This window comes from Sarcophilus harrisii, chromosome 3 (assembly GCF_902635505.1).
Source record: "Sarcophilus harrisii chromosome 3, mSarHar1.11, whole genome shotgun sequence".
NCBI classification, from domain to species: Eukaryota; Metazoa; Chordata; class Mammalia; order Dasyuromorphia; family Dasyuridae; genus Sarcophilus; species Sarcophilus harrisii.
Genome location: NC_045428.1, coordinates 237,999,576 through 238,026,148, shown reverse-complemented (window position 1 = coordinate 238,026,148; position 26,573 = coordinate 237,999,576). Strand labels below are relative to the sequence as shown.

The 26,573-nt window shown below is 33.3% G+C and overlaps 1 long non-coding RNA gene across 1 annotated transcript in view; it reads left to right on the top strand.

Annotated features, from left to right (window-relative positions):
• LOC116422335 overlaps window positions 1-8,331 on the top strand; it is a 52,272-nt gene extending 43,941 nt beyond the window's left edge. Inside the window, exon 3 of the long non-coding RNA XR_004232925.1 lies at window positions 8,017-8,331. This is a non-coding gene — a long non-coding RNA (uncharacterized LOC116422335). The remainder of the gene's footprint in view (window positions 1-8,016) is intronic.
• The last annotated feature ends 18,242 nt before the right edge of the window (window positions 8,332-26,573 follow it).

Here is a 26,573-nt window from a genome sequence, read left to right as displayed (position 1 = left end):
TTTCAGTTCCAATTTCAGCACAATGTTCAAAATCAGTATCTGTCAAAAATGTATGTGGGCAGCTTGCTTTGTGACCTAGACCACCTCAATGTGCCTCAGTTTAGTTATCTGTGAGATGGAGACTATACTATTGGCCTTCCCTCATTAGGGATCTAATTATTAAATGGTGTGAGAGTACTTTGAATAATAAAAACATTTTATAAAGAAATATGTGCATTGAAAAATGGATTTTGCTTTACAATGTGTTACCTGCTGCATAGCTCAGCCCTAATGATGTTTTTTTTTTTAATACAAATCATATGTTTAGTTATTCCAATATCAGAATTTAATGTTATTCTGTCACTTTTTTCCAGATCCCTTTTAGCAGTTTTAGGACATTTACAGATCCCATCTCAGAAAGTTTTTAAATGCATAAAATAAAATACATAGTATTACAAAGGAAACTAATTAAATTGAAATATAATTGTCAAAATATTTTTTTTTTTTTAAAATTCAAAGACAATAGGTTAAGAAAGCTTGCCTTAAAGTAATCAGTTCCTTGTTTTGGCAGACTTAAGTAACAAGTCTGATTTCACATAAGACAGCAGCAGAACACTCCAATGGGTTGTTTTCTAAAATAAATGTTAGAATAGTCATCTGTAAACTTTTTCCAGCTGTTCTCATTCCAGTACATTGCATAATTGCTGTAGAGCTGGAATGGGTTCTTAACAATTACTGAACAAGTTAGAATTCTGAGAATGTGAAACAACTGTCATCTTAAAAAGAAGGTCCAGAAGTGTTTTATTTAAAGGTCATCTGGAAATTTTTTTTTTTTTTTTTTAGCAATAATGTGTTGGTATTGAAGAATTTTATATCAGTTGAAAGAACAGTGTACAAAACAATATGCATTTGATTATACAAATTATAACCCTGGAGCAGTACTTGGACTTTTCTAATTAAAGGATAGACCACTCAAGGATAACATCTCTTACCAAAAGATTTCTTGCCAAGCACATAACCTGTGTGAATATACCAGGCATTAAAAACAAAATCACTCATATGTTTTCTCTATCTTTACGTAAATATGAGTGTTTATGACAGATTTATGATAATCATACAATTTCAGAATTCAAAGAAATATTTGTGATCACACAGACTGATTACTTTATCAACCAGGATACTAAAATTAGAGAGTTATTGCCATATAGTGATTTAGAACTATTGTAATAATTTCTTATTGTATTCTTTACAATTTCCAAATCTATTGGCAAATTCTTCTCTCTGTGTTTTGTTATTATTAAAGGTAACAACTACACAAAATAAAATCCAAGAAATTTGTACTTGCTCATTTTATTTCTCAACTTTTTTTTTGTTCTAAGAGTAGACACAGCAATATTTTGATAAAAGTCCAAAAAAGAAAGAAAAATATTGTTCCTATACCACAGTTTTTTTCCTCAAATGTGTGGAGTAAAAAACCAATATGGTGAGCTATTGTTCAAGAATAATTCTATTAATACAATTCGCATGCTAATTTCAGGTGTTCCCATAGTTTATTTCTATGATATCTGGCTTACATTTGAATGAAGAAGCAAAAATCCTACAGTTAAATTACTATTTATCTTAGAGGTCAGCAATCAAGTGTAACAAACATAATTGGGGGAAGGTTTAATATAATGAGCTGCATTTTAAAGTCTTCCAGAGTGCTGTACTTTTTTTTTTTTTTATGTAGAATCATTATTTTATAGGATAAAAGAACATGTTAACAGAACCAAATAATTGTGAAGAATTTTAAAAGAGTTTAAAAATGTAATAGTTGAACAAAATGATTATATGTTAAGGAAATTTTTAAGTTTCATTTGATCATAAATACTCCCAAGAGCAATTACATAGACAGACTTATTTTGCAAAGAAAAATGGTAAACCTCATGGAAATGGTATGCCAAGGCTCATGGATCATAATGATTATATCCTTAAATGTATTGCAGTCACAATTAATGTAAGCTTAATTTCATTTTAATTAAAAAAAAACAAAAATAAGGAGGAAAAAACATTTGTTAGCCTTTAGCACCTCTTAGCAGCAATCAGAAAGTATATTATCTATTCTCAGCTCAGTATGGATTTCCTTAGTTTACAGAATCACTTCTCCAAATGGGACAAAATAGTCTAGGTAATACAATACAGTTCATGACTGATTTTTAAATCATGTATACATTAGGACAGTTCCTTAGATAAAAAATCAGAAACTCTGGATCTAAGACTTTCCTCCTTCATATGTAGAATGGACTTTAGAAAAGAATGAAGCTCCTAGAGTTAGAACTTTTCTTCTGAGTATTCTAATATAGGCAGTGACTTTTGAATATTTCCACTTCCAACTTTTCATTTAACTATGGAATTGTATTCCTCAGTTCCTAATTGTTTGGAATTGAATTCCTCAAGTAATTGAGGAATGAAGGCAAAAGCAAGTCAGGAACAAAAAGTAACAAAATTTCCTTGTTTTGATTGCCATTTTACAAGAAAGATGATAATGAACCTAAAGGCCAAAGGAATCAAGAATTCTCCAAACTGAATGTATAACTGAAATGATAGGTCTTTATGAGATTTCTATATTAGATAGCTACAGTGAAGATAAATTTGAATTTTAAAAATTAAGCATAATTTAAAATTTATGTAGTATTAGTAGTTCTGGATACTACATGTTAAAAAATTGAATATTTTCAAAATCTACTGGTTGGAGGTAGATTTATATCATGTAAAATTTTTGCTGAGTTGACTTGCCTTTCTTTTTTGCCAAAAAAAAAAAAAAAAGGATACTTCAGGATTCTAACCTGGGTTACAATGTGAAAATATAATGTTAAAAAATACACCACTTGGCTGAGTCACGATGCTGGAGTAAATTAAGTATTTAAGTAAATTAAGTTTTGTTTATATTGCTAATTAATTTTAAAAATTTGAAAAAGAGAGGTAGAAGAAAAATTGGGAAATAAAAGTGATGCAAGAAAATTATGAAAAAGCTTTAACAGATTATGAAAAGAGGTTAAAAAAAGTAGAATTGACGAAATGATAAAAGAGATACAAAACCTCACTAAAAAAATGTTTCTTAAAAATGAGGCTTTGTCACATGGAAACTAATGATTAGATAAAACATCAAAAAACAATAAAACAAAGTCAAAAAATAGAAGGCAATATGAAATATCTCATTGGGAAAAAAAAACAACTGACCTGGAAAAGGATAAAGGAAAGATGATTTGAATATCATTAGACTATGGAAAAATCATGATTAAAGAAAAAAGGTAGACATTAAATTTCAAGAAATAGTAAAGTAAAATTGCTCATACATTTTTGAACCAGAAAGCAAAAAAAAGAAATTGAAAAAAAATTTACTAACTACTTTCTAAAAGATATTTCAAAATGAAAACTTAGAGGAATACTCTAGTCAAATTCTAGAACTCCCAGAATAAAAAGAATATATTGCAAGCAACAAGGAAAAAACACCATTTCACAAACTGTAATGGTACTGGTCTGGTTCACACAAGATTTAGCAGTTCCGACTATAAGGCAGCAGAAGGCTTGAAATATGATATTCCAGAAGGCAAAGGAGCTAGGAATACAACGAAAAATGACCTATTGAGAAAAACTGAGTAAATCCTTCCAAGGAAAAATGGATATTTTCCTTTCCTTCCAAGGAAAAATAGAAGACTTCTAAGCATTCCTGATGAAAAAGCCAGAGATGAATAGAAAATTTGGTATTTAGACAAAGAAGCATAAAAGATAAACATAAAAAACAAATCATAAGGAGTTTGATAAGATTAAACTTTATAGTCTCAAATAGGATGATACTTGTAAGTTCTATCATTAGGGCAGTTAGAAGGAATATGCTTAAATAGAGGGCATGGGTGTGAGTCTCTTATGTTGAAATGCTTTTTAAAAAAAGAATGAAAAAATGAGAAAGTGGGACACCATGGGAGATGGTGGAAGGGAGAGAAAGATGGGAAAATAATATCACATAAAAGAAGCATGCAAGAAAGAGTTTTTATAATGGAAGGGGCAAAAGAGAGGAAGCAATGCTTGAACCTCATTTTCATCTGAACTAGTTAAAAGAGCAAAGAATGTGTGTGTGTGTGTGTGTGTGTGTGTGTATGTAAGTAGGAGGGGAAAGAGATAAGTACAAGAAAAGTGATAAAATGGAGAGCATTTTAAGGAGGTAATTGTCAAAAACAAAGAAATCTTTGGGGAGGGGACAGGGAAGGATAAAGAGAAGAAAATAAGATAGAGGAAAATATAGTTAGCAATCATAATTGTAATGGACTCATTCATAAAACAGAAGATAGCAGAATGGATTGAAAACCAGAATCTAACAATTTGTTGCTTATGAAACACATCTGAAAGAGAAAGACAGGCAGCTGAAATAAAAAAGGCAAAAGTAGCAATTGATCTCAAATAAAAGCAAAAGCAAAAATAGACCTTATTCTAAAATCAGGGAAACTACATTTCACTAAGAAGTATCATAGAAAGTGAATAAATATTGATACTAAACATGTATGTACCAAATGGCAGCTCATCTAAATTCTGGATAAAAAATTAAATGAATTAAAGGAATTAGATATGATAGTATTCTGGAGAATATTTAATGGGAATAGAAATGTTCATATCTCTTCCTCAGCTATACATGACATGTTCACAAAAATGCTCTAAATCACTATTGATTAGAGAAATGCAAATTGAAAAAAACTCTGAGATACTGCCTCACACCTATCAGATTGGCTAACATGATCAAAAATAAAAATGATAAATGATGAACAAATATTGTTAAAAAATAGGGGAACTAATACATTGTTGATGGAGTTGTAAGCTGGCCCAATCTTTTTTTTGGAGAAAACTGTTCTTACCCTTTGGCTTAGTAAACTGAAACTTGATCTATATCCTAAAGAGACAAGAGGAAAAGGACTCATATTTACAAAATATTTATATCAACTTTTTTTTTTTTTTTTGGTGGTGGCTAATAATTGGAAACAAAAAGACATCCATCTTGAGGAATGGCTCAACAAGTTGGGATCTATAATTGTGATGGAATAGTTATGCCATTTGAAATGATGAAAATTTTCAGAAAAACCTTAGAAAAACTTACATGAGTTGATAGAGAATGAAATGGGGAGAATTAGGAGAACACTGAAACAATAATATTGTAATGACAATCAACTGTGAAAGACATTTTCTTTGATCAGTACGATAATGATCCATGACAATTCCAAAGGACTCATGATGAATAAGATTTAAGAAAAACTGATAAACTCTAAATGTGCATTTAAATATATATTTTTTTCACTTAATCTGTTTTTGTGCTTTCTCCCACAATATTGCTATTGTGGAAGTATGCTTTACATAATTTCATTTTTATGAATATTATATTTCTTGTCTTTTTAAAGGATGAGGGAGGGAATGAAGGGAATGGGAAAATTTGGAACTGAAAATTAAAATAAATAAAAATATACATGACAATTCAGAAATGTATTTTTGTGAAAAGGCAGCAAAAAGCCAAGCATTTCTAAGTAATGTTTGATTTTTTCCCCCATTTTCTTTCAGATGTTTGTTGTATAGAATCTCAAAAGTTCTGTAAGTTCTGGTATGATTCATGCCTGAGGGGTTTTGCTGACAATTGACTTACTGTTCTCCTTTCTTCCAGAAGCTTTTGAGTGTAGGTCTGTGTGCCCCTGCACATGTTTTTCATTACATGGATTTCTAAGGAGAGAGAAAACATTGGACTATGGCAGAATTGTTGTTATTCATTTGTTTCTTGACAGGTTACATAGTGAAAAGACAACATAAATTCACCTTCTGATACATTTTCATGTGCTAAAATACTTGTCAATACAGTATCAAAATCTTGACACTATTAGTCTCTTCCTTTTTTGTGATTCTGATCCTCTCTTTTCTCTACATTTTCATGACATTCCTCTATCCTTATTCTCCCACTTGTCTGACCACTCCTTCTCTGTCTCTTTTGCTTGGCTCTGGATCTATGTCACACCCATTATGAACGGGGCTCTCTTTTCTTCTTCCATTATACTTTTTATAATATTTCATTTGGAAATCTAATCAGCTCCTTTGTTTTCAATTATCATCTCTAAGCAGATGACTCTCAAACCTACTTGTCTATTACTCACTTCCCTCCCAACCTCCAGTTTGACCAGCAGCTCCAACTGCTTATTAGATAGTTTCAACAGATAGTTTCATAGATATCTTAAATTAAACTAAAATAAACTAAAACTTTACTCACACTTACTCCTTATCTCTCCAGTCTTCTTAACTTCCCTATTACTGTGGAGGCTATAATTATCTTCCCAACCCCGTAGACTCACAATTTGAGTTATCACCCTTGACTCCTCACTCTAACTGTCATATTCAATCAGTGGTGAACTCCTGTGGACTCAACCTTTTCAATATACCAATGTCCTTACTGAAGGAAAGCCAAGCATGTTAATTTTTACCATCACCATTCTCAATATTTCTTCAATGTTTTTAAGGGAGCTTAGGGATGTAGTTCTGCCACTGGCTCCAGACCCCTCCAATCACATGCCCTTAATTGCAGGAGGTAAGCTGAATCTCAATTCCATTTAGCCATTTAACAATTTCAATAGTTTTTCCAAAGGAACATTTATATTTACTTCAAAGGAATAGAAATAATAAACATACAAACATATGTCTCCCCAATATCTGGGATCATAAACCCCATCTTTGTCATTTTATACTCTTAAGAGTCAGAGGGGCTTAGGTTTACAGTTTAGCTTCATTCTTTTGCAGGCCAATTCCAATTTCCAAATGCAAACACCCCTCATCACAACCCCCAATTTAGGCTCAAGTTCCAAGCTTGCTGGCTTCTTTGGTTTTCCTGTTTGGCTGTCTACACATCCAGCCTGGGAATCTTGCCTCCAAAGTTGCCATGGTTTGAATTCCCAGGTCCAGTGAGAATTCCACCACCTGCACCTAAAACTGAGCACAAAGTAAAGAGATTAAGCCAAAACCCTAGTTTTATTTCTTGGAGACACAGGGCATAATGGGATGAGGGGAGGTATCTCTTCTCTCCTCACCGGTTCAGTTTACTTCCCAATGTGACTGAACTTTCAACCTTTCTGAATGCCACAGGAAAAAGTCAGAGTCCAAGCCTGACAGTTTTATAAATTTAATGTGTTCCAGATATGCAACTGATGGATATGCTATATCCTCCCACTTGGTAGGGGAATACAGAATGTCCTCAAAGCTGCTTCCTCCATCTTTGGTGATCCAACACCCTGTTATGGTGACATCTATCCTATACTTCTTTTTTATCCTGTGACACTGTCATCAACTTGGTGTAAGCCACTTCAAGCCAAGACCATTACAATTGTCTGCCTTCAGTTTCTAACAATTCTAGTCCATTCTCTATACTCTCTCTACCCAATTCCCTCAACTTTATTGCTTCTTAATACTTCCAAGTTAAAATATAAAATCTTTTATTTGATTTTCAAAGCTACATGTAACAAAATCACTTCCTACCTTTTCAGTTTTTTTATATCTTAGCCCTTTCAACATATTCTTTCTTCTGTGACATTGATCTCCTTGCTGTTCTTCACATGGAGTTTGCCATTGTAATGCTTTTTCTCCTCATTTCTCAGTCTCCTGGTTTCTCTGGATTATTTAAAATATCAGCTAGTTTTTTTTTTTTCATTTCATTACAGTTATTTTTCATTTGCCTGTTTATTTATTCATTTATTTATTTGCTGAAGCAGTCGGGGTAAAGTGATTTGCCCAGCGTCACACAGCTAGGAAGTGTTAAATGTCTGAGGTCAAATTTGAACTCAGGTCCTCCTGACTTCAGGTCTAGTACTCTATCCACTACACCACCTAGCTGCCCCTTGCCTAAATATTTCAAGTATAGCAGAATCTACTAGCTCTCAAAGGTATCCCATTCCACTTTTGGCTGTCACTAATAGTTACAAAGTCTTTTTTTATCTTCAGAAAGCATTCTATTTATCACTTTGAAATATGCTTATATCTTGCCAGATGCCAACCTTGGATTATCCCACCGTCTGCCTCCCTCCAATTCTACTCATAAACTGCTGAATAGAACTGAAGGAAGTCACTCAATTGAGCCAAAAGGTAGCATTACAAAATTGTATTATTTAATCTCAAATGGGACCTTATTTTAGCAAGACAATCCTTTTACTTCTCCCTGATTGATTCCCTTTTCCACTCCTTACAGAGTCTGTTCCAATTTTTTTCACCAAATCTCTTCCATTATCCTTTCCCCACTTTATGCCAGCTGAAGAGCTAATCTCACACTTTCCTGAGAAAATAGAAACCATCACTATAAGCTCTCTCTCTTTTTTTGTACCTCTCAAAAGTCCTTCACATTGTTCCTCCAATCCTCTCATCCTTTACTCTCTCATAAAAAATTGACACTAAAAAAAAAAAAAAATTGACACTGCCCCTTGCCACGGCCAGTCTCTTTGTATGTACCTGTCCAGTTTTATTTGCTTCTTAAGCTTTGTAATCCTTATCAGTTACACCCTTTTGAAGTCTTTGACAACTTTTTCTCCTCAATACTTTGTCCTTTCCAGTCTTTTATAACAAAGTTTTGTTTTGGTTCTCTTTCCATTTATTTGAATAATTCTCAATCTTCTTTGCTGATTCATGTTCCATGTCACACTTTGGAACTTCAGAGGTTTCCCAAGATTTCTGTCTGGTCCCTGTTTTTTGTCCTCTTTAAAAATTCATACATAGTCACTTTATCAGTCTCATGGATTTAATTATCATCCATCTCTAACTTCATTCTCTTTCCTGAACTCTAATCATGCATCTCTGACTATTTATTTGATGGATTTCAAACTGCAAATTTCATAAGCATCTCAAGCTTTATAATAAAAAAAAAACCTCAGTATTTCCCCTCCAAATTAATCTTTTCTCCAAAATTTCCTGAAATATTTTTATATGGAGCACTATCCTTCCAGTCCTATAAGTTGACAACCTCAGTGTTATCCTGGCTACTCTCTCTCAATATGCATATCTAATCAATTTGCAAGTCTTTGCAGTTTCCATCTTCACAAAATCTTGTATCTTCCAATTTCTTTTGTTTATACAAATAGAACTGCCCTACTTTAGGCCTTCAACTCTTCTCACTTAGTGCTTAATAAATGCTACTTGACTTCCTTTTTTTTTTTTTTTGTAGTAAACTTATTTGTTTTTTAATACATATTACTTTATGAATCATATTGGGAGAGAGAAATCAGAGCAAAAGGGAAAAACCACGAGAGAGACCCCCTCCCAAAAAAAAAAAAAAACCCAGAAAAAAGAAGTGAACAAAGCATATTTTGATTTACATTCAGTCTCCTTAGTTCTTTTTCTAGATGTAGATGGCATTTTCTGTCCAAAGTTTATAGGAATTGCTTCGGATCACTGAAGTACTGAGAACCAAGCCTTTCATAGTTGATCATTGAACATTCTTGCTGTTATTATATACAATGTATTCCTGGTTCTGTTTGTTTCACTTAGCATCAGTTCATGTAAATTTTTGGGGGCCTTTCTAAAATCAGCTTGTTCAGCATTTTTAATAGAATAATAATACTCCATTATCTTAATATACCACAACTTGTCCAGCCATTCCCCAACTGATGAACATCTACTCATTTTCCAATTTTTTTGCTACCACAAAAAGAGCTGCTACAAACATTTTTTGCACATGTCTCTTCCCTCTTTTATGATTTCCTTGGGATACTGATCCAGTAATAGCATTGCTGGGTCAAAAAGTCTGTTCAGTTTTATAGCCCTTTGGATATAGTTCCAAATTGCTTTTCAGAATAGTTGGATCATTTCACAACTTCACCAACAATATTAGTGTCTCAGTTTTCCCACATCCCCTCTAATATTTATCATTTCCTTTTCCTATCACCTTATCTAATCTGAGAGGTATGAGGTGGTACCTCAATATTGTTTTAATTTGCATTTCTCTAATCAATAGTGATTTAGAGCATTTTTTTCATATAATTATAGATGGTTTTAATTTTGTCATCTGAAAATAGTCTGTTCATATCCTTTGACCATTTATCAATTGGGGAATGATTTGTATTCTTATAAATTTGACACAGTTCTTTATATGTTTTAGAAATGAAACCTTTATCAGAAACACTAGCTGTAAAGATTTTTTTCCACAACTTTGCATTTTCCTTTTAATCTTGTTTCTGTTGATTTTGTTTGTGTGAAAACCTTTTAATTATTATAATCATAGTTGTCCATTTTCCCTTTCATAACATTCTCTAGTTCTTCTTTGGTCATAAAGTCCTCCCTTCCCCAAGAGTCTAATAGGTAAATTACTCCTTGTTGTCCTAATTTGTTTATGGTATCATCCTTTATGCTCAATTCATGTGTCCATTTTGACCTTATTTTAGTTTGAGGTATGAGATGTAGGTCTATGCTGAGTTTCTGACATATTATTTTCCAGTTTTCCTAGAAATTTTTGTCAAATAGTGAGCTCTTATTCCAGAAGCTGGAGTTTTGGGTTTATAAAATACTAGATAACTAGAGACCTTGATTGCTATTTGATTTACTACTGTAACAGGAACTATTCATTATAGCAAATGGATAAATTTTGAATGCTTCACTTACCTTGGCAGTATATTTTCTGGAAGTGTACACATTGATAATGAGATTGATACATGCATTGCCAGAGTTCAATAGTTGGAAGATTCTAAAGGAAAATATGGGAGAGAAGACATTTTAGACTGACTACCAAAGTAAAGTTCTACAGAATTGTTATATAGCTATGAAACTGAATGATATATATACCAGTGCCATGCCAGGAAACTAAATCACTCCCATCTGATTTGTCTTAGAAAGATTCTGGAGGTCATCTGGGAAGATAAGATACCAGACACTGATGTCTTACTCTAACTAAACTGCTAAGCATTCAAACTCTGGCAGAGAATGCAACTTCAATGGGCTGGCTATACTATACAAATCTTAAATGTATGCCTGCCTAAAAGAATATTTTATGAACTAACACAGAGCAAGTGCTCATATGGTGGTCATAAATAGACATTTAAAGACACTCTCAAGATCTCTCTTAAACTTTGGAATTTATTACATGACATAGACACTAGTACAGGACCACAAGAATGGTGTGCCTTCATTAGAGAAGGTTCTGTATTCTACAAGCAAAGCAGAATTGAAGTAGCTCAAAAGAAATATGGGATATGAGAGAATCCAGTCTAAATGTTCAAATGGATTATCTATGCCCAAACTTTGTCTGATCAGTCACAGTAGGATACACTGTAGCTTGACTGTTGGAGGGATGTCTTTTTGGCCCTCTTTGAGAACAAAGAACAACCAATCAAGTGTAATAGGATCTTAATTGGTCTTTTTGTTTCAAGTCTATTTTTATTCCATCTATCCTCCATACAGGTGACATGATTTTCCATAAGTGCAAATCTCACCATGTCATTTCTTTACTTAGTAAATTCAGATAACTTAATATTTACTTAAGAATCTAGTATAATTTCTTTCATTTAACTCACTTATACATGAGTTATATGTACAACTTGGACCTATTTCTTTCCTTCTTGCACTCTATAGTCCAGCCACAATTTTCTTATTGTTCCTCTCTTATAATGTTTTGTGTCCCATCTTCTTGCCTTTGCACTGGTTATATCTCTTGTCTGTAGTGAAGGATTGATGTACTCTAGCACTAATGTGGATTAGAATGTGAAAAGCTAGTGTTCTGAACTGGTTACTGCAACTCACCTGTTTCCAACTCATCTGATTAGTGTTCCATTTTCCTAACTTTTCTTTCTAAATATTCCTTTCTCATTAGTTTTTCTCTCAGATTTATCTCTTTAGAGAAAAAAAAAATCTCATTTCTTTAACCTATGAAGGAAGAAAAAAGGGACAAAAGGTGGCTGAAGACACTATACTCTGCAAAAAAGGGGATTAGGATATCTTCTCATATCTCTTCTTTGGCCCATGTTTATTCTTTATAATTTTGTGATTTTATTTTTATAATTTTGTGGTGGTTATTTTTCTCATTCACATTGTCACAGTCATTTTATATCATTGTGCATTTAAAAAGGATATATTACTTTTGTGACTCTCCTTGCCTTACTCTATCAATTCATGCAATTCTTCCCAAGTTTCTCTGTATTCATCATATGTGTCATTTCTTACAGCACTGTAATATTCCATCATATTCATCTACCTACTTTTCTTAGCTATTCTCTAGTCAACGGCTGTTTACAGTCAATTGTTATAAAGGGAAAAGTACTTCTATAAATAGTTTATTATCTAGAGAGGATTTCTCTCCTGTGGGTATTAGAGGGAACTGAACTCTTTAGTTCAGATTCCATGATGGGAAACTAAAAAAAGTGATTTAACAATTATCAAAGGGATGTCTGTTTTGTCTTAATATGCCATGGCTATGCAGGAACATTAAAAACAAAAATAACAATAAGTCAGCCTTTATATAGTATGTACCATCTGCTAGATGAGGTGCTAAGCATTTTACAAATGTGCTCTTATTTTAATTTCTCAATAACCTTGGGATATACATGCTTTATTATTCCCATTTTACAGTGGAGGAAATTGAGACAGGAGGAGGTTAAGTGACTTCACCAAAGTCACACAGTTATTAAGTTTCTGGAGTTGGAGTGGAATTCAGATCTTTTTAACTTCAGGCTTATCTCTATATACTGTATTACTTAGCTGCCACTATACAATGGCATCCTGTTTGAAAAGCTCCAACTGCCCATGGTTGAGATTTTTTTTTATAATTTTAGGTGACTTTGTTCCTTTTTAAAAAAAGCTAATCTATAAAGATTAGAGAAGGAGGGAATGGAGTCTGGTCTATCTGAGGTGTGGGAAAGGAAATTGAATTGGTGAAAAAAGTTAGTAAATATTAGTCCCATCACATTGGGTATATGCCTAAGGGTGGAATCTCTGGGTCAAAAGGAATGAACACTTTAGTCATTTTGCCTAATTCAAAATTATTTTCCAAAATAATTGAAATGATTTGCAGCTCCATTAACAATTCTCTTGTGTGCCTATCTTTCTCCAATTCTTCCACAATTCACTATTCCCATTTTTTATCATTTTTAATAATTTTCTAGGTATGAGGTAAAACTTTAGCATTATTTTGATTTGCATTTTTCTTATTAATAACTTGCTATATTCTTTTCATATGGTTATTAGTAGTTTTAAGCACTTCATTTACAGTCTTTGGTCACTTATCTACTGAGGAATAGCTTTTGGTCATATGTATGTATATGTTATATATACATGTGTGTATATATACATATGTGTATGTGCATAAGCATGTATGTGTATATATGCATATTAACATAAATGTGTTAATTGTCAGCATATCTTAGATATCAAATCTGTATGTGAACAATTTTTGTGATTTTTTTCTTGATTCAATTGTTTCTTCTTAATCTAGATGGAATTACTTTGGTTTGTAGGAAAGTTTTTGAATTTATGAATTCAAAATTTTTATCTTTTTAAATTGTCTCTTTCTTGGACTAAAAATATTATATCAATATTTTTAAAGGTCTATGATGTGCTTTTCTTTTATAATTTTTATGGTATGATTTTTAATATTAGGTTTAAATATCCATTTTGAATTTATTATGAAAAATGAAAAAATATATCAATATTTGCAAATATATCAAAATAGCTTAAGCTATTTTCCTAACCATTTTCATTAAATAGAGACTTCTTTCTTAAGTAATTTATATTTTCAAATTTATTGAACACTGGGTTATTTGCTGTTGCTGTTGTTTAGTCATTTCAGAGATGTCCAATTCTTTATGACCCATTTAGGATTGTCCCGCCAAAGTTACTGAAATGGCTTGCCATTTCCTTCTCTAACTCATTTGAGAAACCAAGGTAATCAGGGTTAAGGTACTTGCCTTTGGTCACATAGCTAATATATGTCTGAGGTCAGATTTGAACTCAGGAAGATGAGTCTTTCTGACTTTAGGATTGACACGTAATATCTTCAAGTTTATTGAACATTAGGTTATTAAGTTCCATAAATTATGACTCTCACTTATTTAATTTGTTCCATCCACTTTTCTATATTTAATAAATAGCAAATGAGCAGTTTTAAAATCTCATATTGTTTTAGTTAAACAGCCAATTAACCTAGCCCACTTGTGTAGTAGAGAATGGAGAACATTTATACATTAAGGTATGCTCCAAATTCCTTTCAGGAAATCTCCATGTTAAGCACATCCAGAACAAACCCCATTTGTTAAATTCTCTTTAAAGATAATTTAAATGTTGGATTCTATAAATGTTTTGTGTGGTTGGGTAGGTAGATTAATCCTCAAATATTCTATGAATTTTTTAGTTATTTTGAACGTTACTTGTCATTTTATTATTGACTTTTGGATTTTATTATTTTGTAGAAATCTATCAACTTTCAATTTAACAAGATAGAAAGCTGAGGACATTTCTCCTATCCTCATGACCTCTTAAACTTTCCAAGGTAGGACTTATACAGCAATTTCAACTGTCTTTACAATCTATATAATACTGGAACCCAAATAAGGTAAAAACTCCATTAAATATCTGTAGAGATGGCTAATAATTCCTAACTCCTGTTGTGTTCACTTAGCATTTCTTCCTCTATTCTCCACCAGACTCCAGCAGTAAAGCTGCACAAGCATACCCACAAACTGGCAAAGAACAAAACAAAACCAAAAAAAACCCAGAGAACTTGCCCCAAACCCTCAACTATATCCTTCCATTTTTTTAGTGTCAATGAAAACCAAAAGACTCAAAATGTGGTCCCCCGGACTGGGAAAATATCCTGGGAACTCACTCTGCTGCAATAGAGTTCAGGGAAAGAACTGAGATATAGACAGAATAGGGCAGAACACATTTATGTGGCTCTATAGAGTTCCACTAAGCCTGAAAGAAGAAGCCTGGTAGCCAGCTGGAACCAATTCTGTCCCCCTTTTAGAAGTCACTTGATTAAAGGTTCTGATAAAGGCCTCATTTCCAAAAAAAATAGAGAATTGATTCTAATTTATAAGAAATCAAGCCATTCTCCAATTGATAAATGGTCAAAGGATAGAACAGACAATTTTCAGATGATGAAATTGAAACTATTTCTACTCATATGAAAAGGTGCTCCATATCACTATTGATCAGAGAAATGTAAATTAACACAACTCTGAGACACCACTACACACCTGTCAGATTGGCTAAGATGACAGGAAAAATTAATAATGAATATTGGAGGGGATGTGGGAAAACTGGGACACTGTTGGTGGAATTGTGAATACATCCAGCCATTCTGGAGAGCAATTCTGAACTATGCTCAAAAAATTATCAAACTGTACATGCCCTTTGATCTAGCAGTGTTACTACTAGGCTTATATCTCAAAGTGATCTTAAAAAAGGGAAAGGGACCTGTATGTGCACGAATGTTTGTGGCAGCCCTTTTTGTAGTGACTAGAAATTGGAAATTGAATGGATGCCCATCAATTGGAGAATGGCTGAGTAAATTGTGGTATATGAATGTTATGGAATATTATTGTTCTGTAAGAAATGGCCAGCAGGATGAATACAGAGAGGCTTGGAGAGACTTACATGAACTGATGCTAACTGAAATGAGCAGAACCAGGAGATCATTATACACTTCAACAACAATACTGTATGAGGATAAATTCTGATGGAAGTGGATTCCTTCGGCAATGAGAAGATCCAATTCAGTTCCACTTGATCAATGATGAACAGAACCAGCTACACCCAGAGAAAGAATATTGGGAAATGAATGTGTACTGCTTGCATTTTTGTTTTTCTTCCCATGTTATTTATACCTTCCTGAATCTGATTTTTCTTGTGCAACAAGAGAACTGTACAAATATGTACACATATATTGTATTTAAGATATACTCTAACATGTTTAACATGTATGAGACTGCCTGCCATTGTGGGGGGGGGGGTGGAAGGAAGGAAGGGAAAAGTTGAAACAGAAGTTTGAGTGCAAGGGACAATGTTGAAAAATCACCCATGCATATATGTTCTGTCAATAAAAAGCTATAATAAAAAAAAATTTTAAAAATAAGAAAAATAATGTAAAAAAAAAGAAGTCACTTGAAGTAGAGACTAAGTGAAACATGAATTTCCCATCATGGAATAAGATTGAAATAGCTTTAAGGTTTAGCATCCAGGTAAATTGTTATCAAAGGGGAATGAATCAGAAAATCAACAATAGGAGCATATTGGGGAAAAGATTGAAATTACTTTAAAAAAATCTCAGGAAAAATAAATTTCAAAGATTTTGAGTATAAGCAGATAAACTAATGGGGAAAGATATAATAACTGATAATGCTAATAACTAAATAACACCAGATATCTAGAAATAACTATTGCAAAACAAAGGAGAATAAATCAATACTCAAAGATGAAGAGGATCCTGTAGATTCCCAAGAAAGCAAGAAACCACAACCAGATATTCCTTAACGATTTAAAAGAAAAGGTTAAAAAGCAGAATCCAGAAAACACAGAGAGAAGAAGCATTAGAATTTAGCAACCTTTCTTCCCTCAATCCCCAACAAAGATCTAAAGAATGAACATGATTGAATTCTCACTGGGAAAAGCCAAGAAGAAGTTAGAGTAAGTCATTTTTCTGGCTCTTGATGGCTTAGAGAGAGGGGTCTGCATACACTAGAATGAGGATCTGTCCAGGAGCACAGTTGGTAGGATGCATTCCAGGATAAGGAGAGAATCAAGACTGGGCATTAAAGTAGGAAGTATTGAGCTAGAAAAATCCCAAGAGATCCCTGATCAAACATTGGCAGCTGAGACCAGTGCCTTCTGGTAACTGTCACCCACATTTAGGTCTTGGACCTATGATAGAGAGAGAGAGAAATGGTTATGAGTGCTGGCCTTGTGTTCTGAGTATGAATTAAGTTAAGAAAAGAATAGCTATAAGGTTGTTTTTCCAGGAGTAGAATGCGGCATCCTAAAGAGAAGCCAGCAGTTCAGTCACTATGAAACTTGTAGAGTTTTCTTGTGATTCAGTAGCAAGTGAGACAAGTATCAGTCTACTTAAACTCCTAAGCAGAAAAATGTTGATTGAGATAGAGAACCTACAGAATTCAGTCCAAAGAACCTCCCCTCCCCCTATCATACCATTTTGGTGGCAATGAAAGTTTTCAGGTAACTACAGTTGCTGTGAAAGCAGCAAAAGGAGAGAAGCTCAGGCTAGACCTCCTCCCATACCCTTCCATACCCCCCTGAAGTGTGTAGAACCAAATATTAACAAAAAAGTCCAAAGTTGAGAAGATTGGAAGAATGAGAAAATGAAAAAATAATCTGACCATAAACAGCTATTATAAAACATGGAAGAATATAATTCAAAACTATTGATTGTAGATAGTTTAGATAGATAGATAGTAGATAGATAGATCAAAGAAAAATGCAGTTGGGACATACAAATCCAAGTGTTAAAGGAAGAATTTTATTTTTTTTTTCATCCACTGCAACTGAGCCATTGCCAGGCTTCTTTTAAAAATTATTATTTTTGTTTATTTAAAAAAAACAGAATAGAAAAGAGAAAGACAGAAAAGGAAAATAAAACAAAACAGAACAAAACTTTGTCATATGCCCAGCAGAACATCAAAGACGATTCAAATATATAACAATAAATTTCCGGTTCAAGAAAGGATATATAATAGTAGAAGAAATTATATTTACAAGTATCCATCTTTTCTTTGCTTTCTTGAAGATTGTACTTTTGTTTTTTATTCTTTTTTCCCCTTTCATCCTCCTCATCTCTTCCAAGCAGGTTATAGTTAAACACACATATTTATCTATATATAAATATAGATATATACACACACATGTACATACACATATACACTTCCACCCAAAATACACACACACATACACATATATATGTAAATATACATATACATTCATACCCACCTACAGACACACAATACACATATTTATATACACATATACAGAGAGCAGCATGCAAACATTTCTATATATAGTAAAACATACACACATATATACAAATGCATTTACCCATATATAAACATTCATCTAAAATATTAGTACAACTCACATATAATGTAGATTTCTCTCATGATTGAATCTTTAAGTTTGGCTGTCTAAAATATCCATATGATCAATGTATTGACCGATTAAACAATTCCTTCTGATCCCATTAACTTCTCAAACCTCTCCAAAATAGACACTATATACCAATGATTAAGCAACTTTAGTAGTCTCCAAGATTTAGAAGATTAAGAAAATATGAATTAATGCCTACCTTGAAATCACTCAACATTCTCCCTCCACCTCCCAAACCATTCTGTTGATACAGATGCCACACTAACTAACCCAAGGACCTGATCAACAAACTGTGACAAAATCCAATCCTAAACCCCAGTCCCCTTTCGTTCTTCCCCGTGTTTTGGAGACTCTAGTTCCAGACTGCAGAAACTTTCTGGAGTTGTACAGATGCTGCTGCTGCAGTAGCAGCAGGAGCAGTGTTTGCTGCAAAGAAAATCTCTGTAGAAGAGAGGAATAGAGGGAAAGGGGAAGGACATTTGTTTAACTTTGAAATAGAACTCAGTCTCACAATCCATCTCACTCTCCTTCTAGAGCCTCAGAGATTCCCAATTACAATAAACAATTCTGGAGCACCAAGAATAGGAAAAGAAGTTGGAAAGAACACTAAAAAAGGCATTGTGCATGAGTATATGGAGGGAAGCTGTGTGGCACTCTATTATCCTGAAGAAAAGAGCTCAGCATTCAATGCTTTCAATTCTTTCCCCACAAAAGTCACCTGCTCATTGTAGGAGGAGGCAGAGATTCTTTGAGATTCAACCCCAAGGAAAAACATGATCAGAGAGGTAAGAGCCAGAAAGGGAAGAATAGAAGAAAATGGGTGGGGGGGAGGAAGACTGAAATTATTAGAAATCTCAGGAAGAAGAAAACTTGAATATATAAATAAGGAAAATATTAACAGTAAAAGCAACTATGATCTCCAGGTTGTGTCCTGAAAGATGAAATGACAGAGGATATAAGGTCTGTGCTTTTGAGCATTTCACTTTATTAAGCAATGCAAGCCAACAAATTGGGACCAATAGCCTTCCTCAGCTTTGATACTGGGCTTTGAATATAGCGGGAGAGAGACATTAAAATATACACATAATTAATTAAAGACCATTTTTAAAGAAAAGAAAACAAAACATTTGGCAATCCGAATTCTAATTGGATGAAAGATTAGACACTTTCCAACTTGGAAGGAATGGGGAGAGTGAACAGATGCAATTCCCTGAAATCAGAAAAAGATTTGTCTTCCCTCTCTCTGCCCATCAATTGTCTGTAAACAAACAAAGTAACATGGAAACAATAATCAATATAGAATCAATTGTTTGAGAATGTAGAAGTGTGAGAAAAAATCTTTGGATCTGACTAGGTTTCTGGTCAACATAACCTAGGACCTTACTTAAGGATCTCTAAGCATCAGGTAGAGGTGGTTCAGCTATCCAACCATACAGGGCTGGGTTCAAACAATGCAATAAAGTTTTTCCCCAATTTCCACAACTGAATAAAGTTTTCTCACAAGATAGAAATGAGACTAGAGCCATAATAGAAAAGTAATTGAGCTAGCTGTGGAATTGAGTCACAAGATAGTCAGTGAAGCTGTCAATTTCCATCACTACATGCTGCTCCAATCCCTCAACTCTCTTAAGATTCAGTAGGCATAAATTAAAAGATACTGTAAAACAAAGGAAAATGATTCAATAATTGATGAGACTGAAGACTATTTCGAATTTCATACAAACATAGAAGCAAAACATATGGTTCCTTGGTGTTTTAAAAGAGAAATGAGAATTGTGGGAGTAAAATTTATCACTAAGACAGCAAAACTAATTGGAAGAATAGGAAAATTGGAATCTTCATGAGAAGTCTTATCAAAGAAACAAAATAGAAAGCATTGTATTAGGAATGAAAAATACATTGAAGTGAAGAATGATCAAGAAAACAAGAAGGAAAAACTCTAACATTAAAATTAAAGATGATAACAACAACAATAATAAGTAAATATAGTGCTTACTATGTGCCAGACATTGTACAATTATTAGCTCATTTGAGTCTCACAACAACCCTGAGAGGCAGGTGCTGTTATTACTCCCATTTTACAGATGAAGAAACTGAGGCAAACAGAGTCACTTAGCTGCCTTTTAGGTAAACAGAGGTTAAGTGCCCAAGGTCATATAGCTAAATGTCAGAAACCATACTTGAACTCTTGTCTTCCAGAGCCCACTGCTCTATTCACAATATACATAGCATAGCATCTAAATTCTTAGAGGAAATGTTAAATAAATTACAAGAAGTAAACATTAAAATATAATAGTGGAGGATTTACCCCTCTCAGATCTAGACAAGTTGAACAAAAAATTATTAAGAAAGACTTTGACATGAATAGAATTTTAGAAAACATTAGATATGATTGACCTCTAGATAATGTTGATTGGGAATACAAAAGATGTATACCTATTTTTCAGTTGTGCATGGCAAATTCACAAAAAATTACCATGTACTAGGAAATAAAAACTTTATGAATAAATGTAGAAAAGCAGAAATATAAAAAGAATCTTTTACTGACCATAATAAAGAAAAATTATATTCAATAAAGGGCTTTGAAGGAAACTAGAACTGGAAACTATTTTCATCCTAAATAGGTGGGTCAAACAACAAATTATAGGAACAATCAAGAAATTTCATTAAAGACAATGACAAATCAGTACTTGGGGAAAATTTATAGATCTAATTCTTTTATTAATAAACAATAGGGATAAAAAATAAACAATAGGGATAATAGAACAATGAATTGGGCAATAATCTTTTAAAAAGCCTAGAAAATAAAACAAAACAAACAAAAAAAACTAAAACCCCCATTAAAGCCAAAATAGCAATGTCAAAAATCAAAGAAGAATTTAACAAAATTGAAAATTCTAAAAAATTTAATAATATATTAAACTAGGAGCCAGTTTTGAAAACATCTAGTAAAGTAGGCCATTAGCTAATTTAATTCTTAAAAAGAAAGAAAAAAGTCAAATCGCTAATATAAAGAATGAAAAAGGTGAATTTACCATTAACGAAGAAGCAATTATTAGGTGTTATTGTGATCAACTATATGCCAACAATATTATTACAGATAACATTTCTAGAACTATATCAAATAATAGTGGGGAAAGATATACCTTTGCTTTGCTATTAATTGTGATACTTCTAGCATAAGCCCATTTCATATGATGCCTGCCATGTGTTTGGAGATTTTGTATAATAACAAGAAAAATCCCTTTTATAATGAATACTTTGTGGGACAGGGGGAGAGCTAGCAAAAATAAGTGTTGTACTTTGCCAAAGGCTATTTTTGCATCTATTGAGAAAATCATGTAGCTTGGGATGGTTTTTATTTTTAATATAATTGTTTATTGTTTTCCTAATCTTGAACTACTTTGGCCTCTTTGGTGTAAGTCTGTTAGCTAATAAAGAATGATTTCTTGATTGAAAGCATTTTATTAAAATTTTTGCATTGTATTCATTAATAATATTGGTTTATACTTCTCTTTTGTTTTATTTCCCCTGATTTAGTTATTAAATTATATCTGTCTCAAATAAGGAAAATACTAATATCTTTTCTAATTATTTGAGGTTTTTTTTAATTTTTGTTTTCAATTTTTAAAAAAACTTTTATAGTTATTCATCTGTGAAATTTTCAGGAGCAAAAGTTCTCAACTACCTATTCATCCACTCACTCAACCGCATATATACTTTGAGAGTTTCTGAGACTGGCTTATCTCTATTTGCTTTTCCTTTACTTTGGATATTTTCTATTTGAGAACATTTTTCTATTTCTTTTTTTTAATTCTCAATTTTGTCAGCATATAACTATGCATAGAAATTATTTTTATTCCTCCTAAGTTTGGATTTTTAAAAAATTATTCATTGTTTACCTATTTCTGCTTTCCTTACTTTTCATTGTCAAAATATTAGGAGACCCCCCAGTTTTCCATAGCTAAGGTCCAGTAAGCAGCTTGTGCCCTGCTAATTTCTTTTTATTCCTTCCAAGTTTGGATTTTTTAAAAAATTGTTCATTGTTCACCTATTTCTGTTTTCCTTACTTTTAATTGTCAAGATATTAGGAGACACCCCAATTTTCCATAGTTAAGGTCCAGTAAACAGGTTGGTGCTGCAGTCCTGTTTCTATCACTAATTCTGGTTCTGTAATCTGCTGAATGATCACAAGGCTCAAAGACTCTAATGACGAGACAATCACAGGGTTCAATGATAATTTTGTTCCCATAGGACCCAAGAATGTGTGTGTTGTCCCAAAAAATGTCAACCATGGGGACTGTTTACTCAAGATTGTATTGGGACCCATCTTCTTGTGATTTTTACATATAAAAGTCCTAAACCTGCCATAAGCCATAAGCCTTTCTTCTTAGGAAGGTGGACTTTCACTTGCAAGCATTTTTCTCACTTTGAAATTAAACTTATGTTTGATTCCTGTCTCTTTTGCCTCTAATGTGCTTTGACTCCTCCCACTCAAGTTAGATACCAATTCCAATTCAGTTGACATCATCATATCTTAGAAATAAAACCTTTATTGAAGAAACTTTCTGCAAACATTTTTCTCTACTCGTCTTCTTCTCTTCTAATATCAGCTGCATTATTGTTTCAAATTTTAAAAAATTTCCAGTCAGAATTGTCCATTTTACTTTTGAGTGATTCTTTCAATCTCTTGTTTAGTCCATAAAGTCTTCCCCATCCTTAGTTTCAATACATATTTTCCTATTTATTTTTCTAATTTGTTTACAAAATTTCCATTTATGTCTAAATTGTGTATTCATTTGGAGTTTTTTTTGGACATAAGGTATGAAATGTTAACCTATAGACTATGTGATATTCAATTTTTCCTAGACTTATGAGGATTTAGTTTCTAAACATAATTAGAAAACTTAAATTAGAGAAATGAAACTGAAACTGAAACCTAAGAAATGAAATCTAAAGGTTAGACTGACATAGAACAAAGGAAACAAAACTTATAGAAGGAATCCATAAATTAGAATAAGAAATGTGCTATGAGATGTAATCAGAGGTGGGGGACTCACATTCACATAGAGGAATTAGGCACTCTGGATAGGCTGTAACCTCTGTGGTACTCAGTCAGTGGGGAATCAGAGGAGGGACTTGTGTTTTTGAGACGGTATAAAAAGGCATGCTCTGGTGATTCTAAGATGTGCCTGTTTCCAGAGACCTGGTCTAGAAAGATTGTGAATAAAAATACTTTCCTGGCTTCATCAGTGGTTCTGAGAATCCATGGTAACATGCTTGTCTCTTACATCTTCCTGCTGAATTTTATTAGTAATATCCAGAAATGCTTATGATTGATGTGGGTTTATTTTCTATCCTGTAATTTTCCTGCGATACTTAATTTTCAATCTTTTTAAAGTTTACTCTGTAGAATTCTATCATCTAGAAAAAAATAATCATTTTGTTACCTTTGCCTGTTATTCCTTCAGTTGCTTGTGCTCATCTTTTGTTACAAATTATCACTATAGAGTAATAATGTTTATGTTCTTATGTTACGTTGTTAAATATATTACCTCTGATCTTATTGTAAAGGCCTCTTTCCAATGTGTTCTAGTTCCAATATATTCTAGTTCTATGTTCTTATATTCTATAAGGTCCTCTATTCACCAAATATTGGATCATTTACTTTCATTTTGCTGTATTTATGCATAGATGTCTGAACTTGTTTATTAGATCTGGAGATCATATTTCTATTGTCAATGTTTTCCCTATTGATTTGTCTGATTGTTCAGCTTTTTTGAATTTTCTTCTATGTATTTTTAGTCTTTTCCTCCTTATTTTCTATTATTGTTTATTTTCTATTTCTGCTTTGATGAGGCTTATCGGCTGGGCTAGAAATCACCCCAGCCTATTTCCACCCTGGGCAATTCACAATTCTCCAGGCTTGATCTCTGATACTTAAAAAGGGGACAAAATTGGCCCCAGCTGATACTGAAGCCAGTATCAGCCTTCCTTTAGGCATAGTGGAATGCTGTACAGGATCTTCCTCCATGGTATTCTATCCTAATAACTTATCCCACTCCTTTTTCTTCTCAGTTCTCTGGCACAACACGGATAGTTCAGAGCTTTACAGAGCTGGTACTACAAGGTTGTGGCCCTTGACAGATTTGTGCTCTGATGGACTATGGCTGTCAGCCACTGTCATGGCTCAAGCAAACTTCCATAGCCTGGAGCTACAGGTTCCAAAGAATCCAGAAAGAGAGAGAAAGGACTGAGGCATGGGTATGCTTTCTTGTAAGCCTGGGCTGATTCCTCAGATCTTCTAGTGCATCCCTACATGTAAGATTGGAGATGAAGAAGGGGTGCTGAGTAAGCTTAAGTTCAGGGTCAGTGAATGTCAACTTGATGATTTGGGATTTTTAAAAATCTTCTTTTGGGTTCTGAGTAGTCCAGGACATACAGACAGTTGAAGTTGCTTTATCTTTAGTGTATAATTTCTGTTTTGAAGAGGATTGATAGGTCAGATGAATCAGAATAAAATGTTTTGTTTTCCATCTTATTGCTCAGATTGACCTAGAAATACTCAAATTAGTCTGAAGCTCCTTAAATACAGGAGTGTTCACTTTTCATTGGCCTCATTCCCAGCCCCAGAAGACTTCTCAGTAGACAGAATTGGCCCCACCTTTGGGTCTGATGGCCTGAGGCAGTTCCCACCACACACACACATCCCCACCCTCCCACCCCCATTCCCCACATTGGCCTCAATTCCCTTACTTTTTTTTCTTCTTCTGGCTATGCACTGATGTAGTTCAGCATGCTCTCTTCTTTGGTAGAATATTCTTTCTCTTTCCTACTTGTTGCAATGGAAAGGTTTGGTGAGGGCAGGGACAAAGTGTGCTAATAAATAATGCAACTGAAGCAAGAAAATTCCTAAGTTGAAATCAGAGCACAATACTGTGGGTTTGGTTTTGAAGCAATCTCTGAGAACTGGGGTTATAGAGAAAAGGGTCCTGAAAAAGTAAATTAGTTATTAGAATTAGCATTGTCGGATATTAATTTATCAAGCTTCTTGTTGTTTTTATCTGATCAGAGGGGGTTTTGAAATTTCATGAGGAGTGGAGGAAATCTCTAATTCTCCATTCCTACAAATGACCTAAACTCTAAAGACATAGACTCTTTATGAATGCTTACTGTACAAGGGTTGATAAAGCAGATTCAACTCTTCCTAGAAATGTAGTTTTAAACTTTTTTTTTTGTATCATGAACCCTATTGGTAATCCAGTGAAATTTATGGACCATTTCTCAGAATAATGTTTTAAATGCATAAAATAAAATTCAAATGATTAAAAAGAAAATCACTTAATTACAGTTACCAAAATTTTTTTGTTAAAGTTCCTCAATAGTACCTTTGAGAGCTCTCAGGATAGAGATGGTTAAAGGGTTATATAACTAGTCAGAAAGAGGTTACAGATGACTTTTCTGGCACTGGTGGAAGCTGGAAGTTATTGGTAACTAAATTATCTATAAGTAGTTCTGGGTTGCAGTTCTAGGGTGATTGGTCTCAAGGGAGCAGGGATGCTGTTCAAGCCCAAGGGCAAAATTCATATTTGAAGGTGAAAGGGAATAGAAGCTTTTCTTGGCTAAAGACCAGAGCACATACCAAGAAAGCAATAATCACACCTCTTCTTGCTTCACACCAACTCAGAAATGCCTAAAACTTGCAGTTTCCTAGAACTAATTCTGAAAACACCAGCAAAAAAGTGGTAAAGCTTGGCACAATGCCTCCCCACCCCCGGTAATTCATGACCAACCAACTTAGCATAAAGTTCAAAGTCAAGAAATAGGATGGGAAAATGAGTAAATAAAACAAAACCAAATAAAACTTGACCACAAAAGACAACTCTGTGGAAGACCAAGTCATTCATAAACTTAGAAGATAACAATGTAAAAACAACTATAAGAAAAGGCTCAAAGAAAATGCTAACTAAATTTAGAGTCAGCAAGAATTTTTGAAAGAAGTTAGGTTGAATTTAAGGAAAAACCAGGCATTTTCATAACATAGTAGAATAGAAAAAAAGATAAATGCAAATAAAACTGTAAATCTATTATGTACAACTTGCTGTTCCTTTTAAATATGTGATAAAGTTATCATGTACCCCCCCCCCTTTTTTCCCCACAGGTAGTAGTGTCTTTCTTCATAGGTCCTTTATAGTTAATTTGAATGTTTATAATAGTTAAAATAACTTATTCACTCAAAGTTGTTCTTAAAGCAATATTGTTGTTACTGGATACAATATTCTCTTGGTTTTGCTCATTTTGAGCTTCCTTATTTCATGTAAGTCTACCCATGTTTTTCTAAGATTATCAAGCTCATTATCTGGCAGCGGTCCTCAAACTATGGCCCATGGGCCAGATGCAGCAGCTGAGGACATTTATCCCCCTCACCCAGGGCTATGAAGTTTCTTTATTTAAGGGCCCACAAAACAAAGTTTTTGTTT